A 12,613-nucleotide genomic window follows, 5' to 3' on the forward strand; every position below is an offset into this window, starting at 1 on the left:
GATGTCATTTAACAAATGTAGATTCTTGCAGTGGTCATAGCTTTAATGATCATTGCTCTACTCATTACACTACAGGTATTATTACAACTATGGCCTTGAGTTGGGCAGTGGTATGTTTGTACACAGTATAATTACAGCCTTCTTATAGCTACTTTATACTTTCTCTTACCAGGAAGACCTGTGGAGAGAATGTTTGTTAATACTGCATGACTGTTTCTACCCATATTCACATAGTCAGGGTTACATATGTGTACTCATAGTGTGTGTGTGTGTGTGTGTGTGTGTGTGTGTGTGTGTGTGTGTGTGTGTGTGTGTGTGTGTGTGTGTGTGTGTGTGTGTGCTACTGACATACTCTGCCTTGATTTCTATCAGTCACCCTGGTTATTGGCAGCAGGGACTAGTAGCTGTGACGGCATGACACTTTTGAGCATTTCTTGGGGGAGACCACTTGGTGTATGTACATATCTTGCTGTCATTTGCAGCCTTGGGGTTGGACCGTTAGTGTTGGACACGGTATAACTACAGCCTTCTTATAGCTACTTTATACCTTCTCTTACCTAGAAAACCTGTGGAGAGAATTTATTTTAACACTACATGACTGTTTCTATACATATTCACAAAATCCTAGTTGAAGTTATGCATACAGCTTACTACCACTCCCGGGATTCAGACCGTGGCTGTTTCTGCTAAAAATACAAGTTTGTGTTTCATCACAGCGAACTATTGAGAAACTGCTGTCTTTTTCGAGAATGTTTTCTGTCTAATTCCCTCTTGGTTGTACAATCTGACCTTGTAATTGCAACATTTGTATACAGACATTCCTATACATACCTTTTGACATAGCACAGTGTGGAAAACAATGGTTAACACAACATTAGTATTCAGATATCAGATCTTGGTGCATGCAACATTTTAAGTCATACAATACCAGAGTAAACACAACCAGTCCAGGGTTTTGAATTTTATTGACAGGCAGTTACAGTTTTTATTTATATATAACTTATATGAGACTATTCATTCAGTAGAAACCATACCCATTTTAATACTGCCAGGTGACATTGTATTCCTTTATATTTATTTGGTATGACTACTACAAGCTAGATTGTTACTCACTAGCCTTGCGAAGCAGCCTTTGCAACCTGCTGGCATGGGCTTCCTGGTTCACGGCCTACTCAGCGGGAGCTGTAAAGAAGATAGAGAAACATTTAGGCATACCTATCCATCACATACACAGGTGAGACTTTGGAAAAACACTTATTGATATGCATACTTAAACATGCCTGGGACAGTATGCATCTGTGGACCCACTGCTCCAAGAGATCCCTCTTCCTTCGCTTCATGTCAGCATAGTGGTGCTGGACCTGCTCTCCAGTCTGAGGGATGCCAGTGGCACTGGTGAGATCACGGGCGAGACTTTCCCAGGCCTCCGCTTTGTATTGGGAGCCTTGGTACTGGTCCTGCAGCAGTCTTACTTCATGTTTTTTGACAAGGAGTCCTATCATGACCTTGGACTCTTGTAAGCCCCAGCACTGCGCCCTAAAGCGCATGACTTCTCCAACACCTGCCATACTGCCTACAGTGGGGAGCTACAAGCAGTTATGAGCTGTATTCCCACCTGAGAGGTTTAAATAGGGATATGTTCCCAACCTTTACTGTGATTGGACAGTTCTGAAACTGCTGAGCTAAGCTAAGCACTGAGAAAACACATTTAGCAAAGATAACCATTGCTTAAAGAGGTAGATGCTGAGCCCTGCTTACCAGTGTGCAAATCGGCTTCGCTATGCTAAATCTTGTTTAAACTTTAAATTTCAGTGACACTTCACATTTGGAGCTGATACACTACCCTAGTTTACATATACATAATATATTAACTACCTATTTACAAAAAATACATTTCAGATGGGTTTCACATATGAACATGTATGGCCTGCTGTGGGGCTTGAACTGCAACTGACTGTATACTAGGCAAATACTTGAACCACTAAGCTATTCCAGTTTCCCTACTTTTATTGTGTATAGTTCTAATTAACTTCTTTTGAAGTTTAAATGCTGCTATTCGTAGGTGCACAATGGGCAAACCCACGCAGCTTCGCTTAAACTTTATTCCGGACTGAAAAAAAAACATTAAACTTAAATGTTCAGATTTTTGCCTTAAATTTTTGGTCCATTTGTTATACAATTGTGGCTTTCTGGCAGATTAGTGGCAAACCATTAAAAAGACTGCAGTTAATAGATAATGTCAGATATTTAAGTTTTACACTTCATACCCTTTGGGTACTTCATGCTGATGCGAGGCCTGTCATTCTATCAACTTTATAAGTTTGTGATAGCAACATCTCACATTTGTCCCTATTTGTCCCTTTTTTTATGGCTTTGTCCAGATTTCGTGTACGCTTGTTACTGGTGTCCACGGACCTAACCTCTCAACTGTACAGATATTTTGCAGAATGTCCAGATTTTTGCCTTATATTTTTGGTCCATTTTTTATGACATCGTGGCTTTCTAGCAAATTAGTGACAAATCATTAAAGACTGAAGTAAGAAAATATTGGCAGTCATTTGAGTTTTAGACTTCATACCCTTCAGCAAATTCATGCTAATGCATAACCTGTTATTCTATCAACTTTCAAAGTTTGTATGAGCAATACTTAAAAATTGTTCCTAGTTGTGTTTTTTCATGGCTTTCTCCAGATTTCTTACTCTAAGAGGTTGAGAGGTTTGCAGCGGACAGTCTTGCCACTATTAGATTGCTGTACAGCAATTATGGAGTGCAGGGGACATGTGTATTGTGAAAGCACTGCTGTCAGACACACACTCTGCACTCGCACACAGAACCATGTCCATTTTAGAGCACAGAAGTGCGTCTTCTTACAATGCATAGCACGCTGCCATGCTGCATGGGAACGGTCCCTTCCATTCTGGAACAAGCTATTCCTGCACGGAAGTTTGATGAATCCCGGGGAAGGTTTAACTCTTTAGAACGGGTAATTCTGGTGCTGTTTGTTTTGTGGATATGCAGAAGGTCCATCAGTGTGGGGTTTGACAAATCCCTGTATGCCAGGCATAGATCTCCCCTCAAAAGCCTGTAGGAGACAGAATGCAGGGATAGGGCCTTGAGGCGGTCTACAGAGGACATATTATTTATGCCCTGTATTCTTTTAGTGAGGAACCTCTGTGGGTGTTCCAATTGTTGGCTATGCCTGGTTAGGTACATACAAAAGGGGGCATTGTACTCAATGATAGGTCTGATGAATGCTGAATACAGTGAAACAATAACTTCCTTGTACTTAGATGCCATTCCTTTGTTTATAAGTTGTGCAACATAGAAAGATTTCCTCACCACTGTAGACACATGATGATCAAAGACTAGATTAATATCTATGCGTGTCCCTAAGTCCCTGATTACTGGATCAACTCTAAGGGGTGTGTTGTCAATATGATAATTACCAGGGATGGATGACTTCCTGAAGGATACTGTTATGCATTTCTTGGCATTTAGTTTTAGTCCATGGCTCTGACACCAGTTGTTTGTCTGTGTCACCCCCACCCGGAGAACATCTGTGTCAGTGTAAGATTCAATGACAGCTCCTAATTTGCAATCATCCGAAAATTTAGTCAGCCAAAGACCGCTGACATTTGCCTTGACTTCTCAGAAGTAAATGCCAAAAAGGAGTGGTCCAAGGACTGATCCCTGAGGGATTTCACTTGTGATTGGCCTCTTTGTACAGGTTGATTCCCCAGCTCTAATTTCCTGGTTCCTGTCTGTGAGCCAGTTGGCTATCCACCGGATGACATACGGGTTTCTACCTAACTTCTTGAGTTTGCCAATAATACCCAAGTGGGGTATTGTGTCAAATGCCTTGGCCAGGTCAAGGTAGGCAGTGTGAACTACTTTGCCCTCATCCATGGCTTTGGTGACCTTCTTGAAGAAGTCCACCAGGTTGAGTAGACATGATCTGCCCTTGACGAAACCAAACTGGGTTGGGTCCAGTGTCTGGAGGTTTACTATATCTCTGTTGATCATTTCCATGATAATTGGGAGGGTGACCTAATGGTTAAGGTGTTTGCCTTGCAAGCACAAGGTGCAGGGTTTGAATCTCACAAGGGATAACTGGCTAGGCTTAAAATGGCTCACAAGGGCAGTTAGCTTAGTACGAACCTATGAACCTATGAACCTATTCTTTCCATGACTTTACATATAAGACTAGTGAGACTTATGGTTCTGTAGTTTCTAGGGTTTGCAGATGGCCCACCTTTGTGCAGAGGGATGATTGTTGCCTTTCTCCATTTACGATACACAAAGCCTGTTTGTAGGCTAAAGTTAAATAGTGATTCCAGAGGCCCTGATAGATAATGTTTCATACTATTTAGAACGCATCCTTGGATATTGTCTGGGCCCATTGATGCAGCTTGGTCTTAGAGACCTTATGGGTCTGTAGTTACCTGGGTTTGTTTATGGTCCACCTTTATGTAGAGGGATGACCATTGCAGTCCTCCATTTTTTATGGACAAAGTATGTCTGGTGGCTCTGGTTGAATAGAGTGTCTAGTGACCCTGCCAGGTCATATTTCAAATTATTTAGGAGGCATCCTGTGATATTATCAGGACCCACTGATGCAGTGCTTTTAGCTCTTGAGAGTGTAGTGAAGACCTGTTCTTTAGTGATGGTTGGGGGAGAAATGGTAGAGGGTAGTTCTTGGGGAACTGGTGGTTATAGGGATTGAAACTGGAGTTAAATTTATCATCCAGGCAAATTTGCTTTATTGTCCAGTTCATACAGGAAGTTATATTTACTGTTAGTTCGGCACACTGTTGGATGTTCCCTTTAAGGTTGCATGCATAACTGAAAAATGCCTTATGGCTATCCTTAGCCTGCGAGATGTTTATTTTGGTGGACTTAATTAGTTCTGAGTTGTTTGCTGAGACTGACTTGGGAGATTTTTGCCTGTTGGACAGAACCATTCCTGTTTTTGGAGAGGATTTTCTTTCTTTTGTTGTACAACCTCTTTATACTGGGGTTTCACCAAGGGGCCTTGTTTTTAAAGTTTATCCTAAGTTTGTTTCATTTTTGTACAAGAAATGCTTAAAGAAAAAAGAAGATAGTGAAAAAAACATAGAAAATAAAAACAGTTAACAGGAAAAGAGAATAAAGAGCTGTAAAAGGAGATTTCTTTAAATGTGCTAGATAAAGTATTAGGACAAGGAAATATATATTTGACTGCAAGACCAGATGGAATAGGGTATGAAATGTATAAAAATTTAAGGGATTGGCAAATATATATATATATATATATATATATATATATATATATATATTTAAAGATTTTTAAATGAATGGTTAAATGAAGGTTTTATGTATAAAGAATTGTGTAGCGTAGCAGAATACTTAAATTCATATAGAGGAAGGAAGATTGGAGAGAATTAAAAAAACTGGAGACCAATTGTATTGAATAATAATGATTATAACATCTTTATGAGAATTAAAACAGAAAAGCACTCCGACAGCCGTTTGCGCCCAGAACACCTTTAATAGCACAGCACAGAAAGGAAATAACACTGAACACCTCACAGTACGTTTTGTTTGCAGGACACAGCTGCCCAAAGAGGGAGTGTCCCTTGCAAAGTGAGACAGGTGGTAACCTTATCCTTGGACCAATCAACTACCTGATAAATAAATAAATACTTATTTTTCATGTTTATGTTTTATATGCTGTTTGTATATGCTATTTGTATTTTAGATATGAGAAAAGGAACTATGTTTATTTAAATAAAGGTGCTCACACAAACAGCCTATATAACAAAATAAAAAATAAGCAAAATCAACAAAATCAAGATTATGTTCCATTTGAATGGGTATTATACAGTAAACAAAAACAGATATGTTTAAGGGTGAGGAGGTCATCTGCCTGCTTCATCAGGCCTCACAACAACCCTGGTGGTCTATTTCCTTGTAGTACTACAGTGTGAGGCATTATTTCTTACACAAACACACACATACACACACACACACACACACACACACACACACACACACACACACACACACACACACACACACACACACACACACACACACTGGCTGACTGATACAGATTTGCAGGTCTGCATATTAGTAACATGAAAGTTTGGTTTTGTGCTTATTTGCATTGTTATTCTTCTTTTTTTATTCCCCCCTTTCCCCTAATGTGACCATCTCCTGCCTCTACAGGATCCCTGCCTAATAGCACCATTACCTGCACTTAATTGGCTCATTTGTTCCTTGGAGGTGGGAGTCAGGCAATAGCTCTAGAGCTCATTTATTTCTGCCCTTAAATCCCCAAGGACTCATCGATTAAAATAGGGGTGAGATTTGGGTGATAAGGAATAGGTCAGCTGCAGGTCCTGTGGAGAGGCCTAACTCTCTCTCTCTCTTTCTCTCTCCCCTAGCCTGCCTGCAGTCATAGAACAGCTGCCAGCTTGGGGAAAGGAGGCTGCATGATCCTACACACACTCTTCTTGCTTTTCAGGCTTACCATGAAAGTTTTGTTGGATGCAAACACAAGCCCATGAAATTGCTGCAGGAGGGCAGAACACCCAGTCATCATGAGGTGTCACCATTGCTACAGTGGAAGCAGTATACTTCCTCCCTCAGTTTTGAGTGTGTTGCAATTGGCTGCTCAGGCTCATCTGCCCTCCCCCATTCCCCCAGACACTAGTTCCTTAAATGAACATGGATTATCTGGGTAATAGTTGGGGCTTTATCTCTCTATGTCACTGGGCTGGGCATTCAGTTTCCTGGGGTATTATGAGCCATAATCTCTAAAGGAAAATACCTTATGCCCTGTGAGTGTACAGGCATGCTCCATGCACACATCCTTAGTGAACTTTATAATTGAGAAAATAAGACTTAGTCAGCACAATTTGAACTTAGTAGTTCATTCAGCTCAGAGACTCACATATATTGTATCTGAATGACCTACAGCTCTTCTGCAAAATATCATATGTGGCCTGCAGTTTGTAAAACAAAACAAAATGAAAAAAAGAAGGGTAAATAAGAGGACTGTCATGATGTAGTCTAGAAAAATGTATTTTATTACTTTTGCTGTTAAAATACCCTAAACTGTGACTCTGGTGAGTGCAAGCTTATGATGTTGAGTATGATATTATAAATATGAGTCAGGTAAGTATAGCTTAGCAAATTTTATAGCATCCTAGGATAATCTGAGGGACTGTACCAGTGCTCTCCAACCTTTTCACTGCCCTAAGTGACATTGTTTTTTAATGCACACAGTACTTGTGAGCAGATCTCTTTTATTGGAGTTATATAGCATTACAACAACAGTGCAGGATGCTATGTCTTACAAGCATGGCGTGTTAAGCATTAATAATCTTAAATATAAAATGTTACAAAGTAGTTAAAGTATGAGGACATGTTTGTCTAAATAAATGCAAACATAGGTTGAGGAAGGAGAAGAATGTCATAGGTTGATTTCAAATTGTTGAGTACAGCATTCTAGTTTACACTGCATTCATTATGATTCCACCATCATTCACTTAAATCGAAAAACATATTTCCAGTTTTGTAGTCAAAGAGCTCCATGACATTTGTACACCTTAGGAAGTGGAGACTGTCAGACATTTTGGTTTTAATCCAATTTAGTTTTACTTTTTAATGTATTAATTTGTTAATCAGATAAGCTAACTAGTTGCTGTGGCCATTTTAATGTATTTGTTAACTAGCACTGTCTGGTTAAGTAACTTTCTTAGCGTCTCAGAATAGACAAATAGAGATTAAGGGAACTAACGCCTATACTACAGGAAGCCGTCTGTTAAGACCGCGTAGCCTTAATCCTGTGTGCTGCCAGACCAAAAAAAAATGCAAGGTAAAAATAGTGTAAATATACAATATACAATTTAGAGTAGTTAATAATCCAGCTTTTTTGAATGGATATCAAAATAGCTGGAGAAAACCTATGTATATAAAGTAAATGTTTGCAAACTCATACAGACAGTGACTGGAATTCAAGGCTGAATTTATGAGCCTGAACCTGACATGAATAGATCCTAATGAATGAGTCACAGTGCTGTCAAAGTTACAATTTCACTAAATTGTTTGTATTTGTTGGATGTGTCATAGAAAGTCATGCACCTCTGTGTTGTCTAAGGACTTTGCTGTGAGTGGTTTTGATAAGGCATAACTGATACGGACATGGCTGGAATTCAGAAATAGACCTGCATCAATGCTTTGTCTGCTACACTGAAGTGGTCAAATTCTATAATTCAGATATAATGGTATTCGACAGAGAGGTGGACAATATGCATGCCTCCTGCATCCAAAATTTAAGGTTTTGGCCTTGCATGCAGCAAATCTGAACTTCAAATCCTTACACTTATCCAGCATGAGTAACTGGGAATACAGATGCCAATTAACAGAGAGCTATGCAGACCCAGCACTGAAATCTATTCAGCAATTTTTGAAATTTCTGCCACTTATGCATTGCAGAAGTTACTAAACTTTCCTGCCCTTACTGCCCTATACTGTCAGAGTAACTGCATTGTCAGAACTGTTCCTGCATCCCTCCAGTCATACACTTACTACATTCTGAGAGCTGTTTTGCTCGATGAGCACAATAATGTCTACTCTGTAGCTACTTTTTTAGCTATCTTTTCTGAATATCCATAGCTTTGAAGATTATACAAGTTCATTTGTAATGACCTGCTTAATCTACATGGTGTCTTTGAATCTGTTCCATGTCTGCATTTTAATGACAGCTAAGGGGCAGAGGGCAAGGAAGACGCTACAGAAATCCTAGCAGGCTATACAAAAAAAAATATCCGTCAGGGGATTATAGTTGGGTAGCAGTAGGGTATCTCTAGAAACATATAAGTATGATAAACACTGAAATGCTGAGTTACACCAGGGGTATTTTTTGTTTTTAATCAAGTGTTTCTTGTTTTATCAAGATGTTAAGAGAAATGTTATGTTTTACCAAAGTTTTCTTTGGTTCTTGGTATGTATTGTACTTATTTATTTATTTTTCATTTTTTATGCTTATGGCACCAGGTACTCAGTCCAGCTTCAACAGCATAGCTGTTAGTAACAATTTAAGAGGAGAGGAATATTCATATTTGTTGTGAGTCGAAAAAACTGACTTAAATTGTTATCCATTTTCTCTCTTATTACACAATGTTGGCATATTTGTAACACCACATCTTTTTAATGGCCAAAAAATGTGTCACCTGTATCATAGAAATGTGTGTAACAGCGTGATATTTCTCTGTGAATAAGTAAAAAGAGATGATAGGAAGCTAAATATATGAACATTGTATTTGAATTGTACAGTGTAACCGTCTACAGGTTATCATAAAGGATTTTATTGTTTAGATATAATTAAGTCACACAAGATTTTAAATCAGTAAGAAAAAAAGCCATAAAAATGGAAGCACAAGTCTCTTCAAAAGAAACAGTCATTAGCATTTAAATGAATAACTTTTCAATTGCATGTGAAACTTCTGGATGTTGGAAAACATATTAGTTTTTAATTTAGTCTTTTTTTCAATTTTATAAAAAAGAATAATCTAATATAATTACAACTTTTCTTGTAGGAACAGAATGATAATCTACGATGTTTATGTCTGGAAATGAAATGAGTGTGACACCAGCAATGTGTAAGAGATTTTGGTGACACATCTTATGAAGGTTTGCTTTTTGATTTAGGCCTTGTATTATTTCAATAACTTAGAATAGTTAGTTCCAGTATTTCATTAGTAAGAGAGAACTAGTTTATTAATTTAGCTTTAGATCATAATATTCTTTAAATATCCTGTCTCTACAGCTGAGAGTTATTTTTGTATTTTGTCTAAGACAAAGGTATTATTTAGCACTGTAGGTTGGCAAAGTCACGGTACCCACCTCAAGAAGCCAGATTGTTTGAAATTACTAAAGTGAGATATTATATTTTATAATTTATGTTTGACTAAATGAAGAGTTGTCAGGTAATTCAGAGTATTTAGTCCCCAACTGTATTTACAGATGTGACAATACTACTATGCAAGCTGTGGGGAAATTTGAGAATTTTGCCAGCCTTCCTTAGGAATTGTGATATGTTTGTGAGTGTGTGTGTGTGTGTGTGTGTGTGTGTGTGTGTGTGTGTGTGTGTGTGTGTGTGTGTGTGTGTGCATATGAAAAAAGTATTTTTTGAAAATCATTTAATCATGGATAAGGGGACTGGAAGACCCTGTTGTTCCAAGGAACAGTGTGAGGAAAGTGTCTTGGATGCTAAACTGAAATTCTGCTCTGTAAGTGACCAGTTTGTAATCCTAGTCTGGGTGTGGCTTTTGGAAGTCCATAACCCAGACCAGCAGTGTACATTCCCTTCATACTCTAGGAGCTAGGTTACATTTGGTGAATTGGTTACTGAATCAAAATTATGTAGATTTTTCTTTCTTGTTTAACTTACTAGGTACAAGTGGCACAACTCAAGAGGCCATCCCCTTGGAAGCCAGCAGACCTATCAGGAGTATATCCAGGATCATAACTACTGTCCCTCATATATCTAGATGGCATATCTATTTATACAGCTGGGATTTAAACCCATCCAGTGACTTCACACATGGGTGGCAAGTGGTGTCTCTCACATTTTGGTAGGCAGTAGTGGGGATTTAAACCCCATCAATGCTAGTCTAAGTCTTGATCTGCAACAGTTTGCTAGCAATTGGAAAGGATACTGGAACTAAAGTTTTTAGCCTAAAGCAGTATTGGTATCAAAGATATGTGTGTGTGTGTGTGTGTGTGTGTGTGTGTGTGTGTGTGTGTGTGTGTGTGTGCGCGCATGTGTGTGCATGCGTGCGTGCGTGTGTGTGTGAGTGTGAGTGAGTGTGTGTGTGTGTGTGTGTGTGTGTGTGTGTGTGTGCATGCGTGCGCGTGCGTGCGTCTGTGTGTTTGTGTGTGTGTTTATGTGTGTGTGCATGTGTGTGTGTTTGTGTGTGTGTGTGTGTGTGTGTGTGTGTGTGTGTGTGTGTGTGTGTGTGTGTGTTTGCATGCGTAAATGCATGGGTGAGTCTGTATGTGTCTATGTATATGGGTCTACTCACTTTACTCGAGCAGCTCATATGTCAGTCTCAGAAACTTCAACTGCAAAAGGTTGGCAAACTGAACATTGACATGTTACCACACATACGTGAAGAAAGATCCTTGGTCCAAAAACTCAAATAACATTGTTTTTGCAGGGGGAAAGCCCCCATGCACCACCCTGCTAGTTACATATGCTAACTCTGATATCATACAATCCCCAGGGAAAGGGAATATTCCCCTCCTGGGGACTGTTGATCTCACACATCTGTCAACCATTTGCAAATATCAACTAAATGGGGTTGATTACACAGATGTTGAATTAGAACAAATATGGGACCCCCTTGTGTGTGTGTGTGTATATATATATATGTGTATATATATATATATATATATATATATATATATATATATATATATATATATATATTTATCTATATATACGTATATATATATACATATATATATATATATATATATATATATATATATATATATATATATATACAGACACACACACACACACACACACACACACACACACACACACACACACACACACACACATAAACACACGCACATGCACACGCGTGCATGCTGTCAGGCAAAACATAAAGTATTTAGTGTTGCACAGCAGTTATTTTATTGTTTAGTCAGACTAGTTTAGGATCAGTCAGAAATTATTTTTTTTCTGACAAGTATGTTAAACTGACATTATCACAATTGACTAAGGGGTATAGAGGAAAAACAAAATCCATCATACCAATATATTCAGAGAGGAGATGGTGGCACCTTTGTGCGCAGCTGAAATACAGCCTGAAGATGGCCTAGCAGGTGCTCTAGGTGTGCAGGAGTCAGGCAAAAGTCAATGTGATCCATCCCAGGAGGACCTCAAAGCCCAAATAGAATCACAGAGAGTAGCACTGGAGGAGAGACATCTGGGACTCAATGCAGCTGAGAAATGCAGTTGCTGGAGGCAAAATGAAAAGTGAAGAAGAACCAACATGAGTGAGAGTTATGATCATCTTGTCCCAGGGGCACATGAAATATGCTGAGAGGGAAAACCAAATCCTAGAAGCCCAGGTTAATACAAATGTTTGTCTTCGGTATAAAGAAGAGGAGGATGTTGGTAGTTTTATATAGGCATTTCAAAAGATGTGTTATCAGCACCAAGTTGGACAAGTGCAGTGGGTAAAGTTTTTCACTCTCGTGATTGTGGATAAAGCAAAGCATGCCATTTCTAAACTTGGTGGGGTGTATTTTGAAATTATGCTCTAGCTATAGAATGTTTACTTGCGTGTTTTAAGATGACTCTTCAAAGATTTAGAAAGGAATTTAGAGAGCATAAAAGAAAGGCAGATGACAAGTTATTAAATAAGTTAGCACTTATTTTCGTAGATGTCTTGTTCAGGGAATAAGCGCTCAATAGTCTGCCTTACTTTTGTAGTAAGTTAATAGTTAATTGTTATTGTAGGCTGCCACGCAAGGAGTATTCTCAACATAGGAGTTCTCTGCTCTTACACCCATTGCCACAGAGAAAGCTAAAAAATTAGATTTAGCTGGA

This window comes from Protopterus annectens, chromosome 3.part1 (genome assembly GCF_019279795.1).
Source record: "Protopterus annectens isolate FY-2018-M chromosome 3.part1, PAN1.0, whole genome shotgun sequence".
Lineage (NCBI taxonomy): Eukaryota > Metazoa > Chordata > Ceratodontiformes > Protopteridae > Protopterus > Protopterus annectens.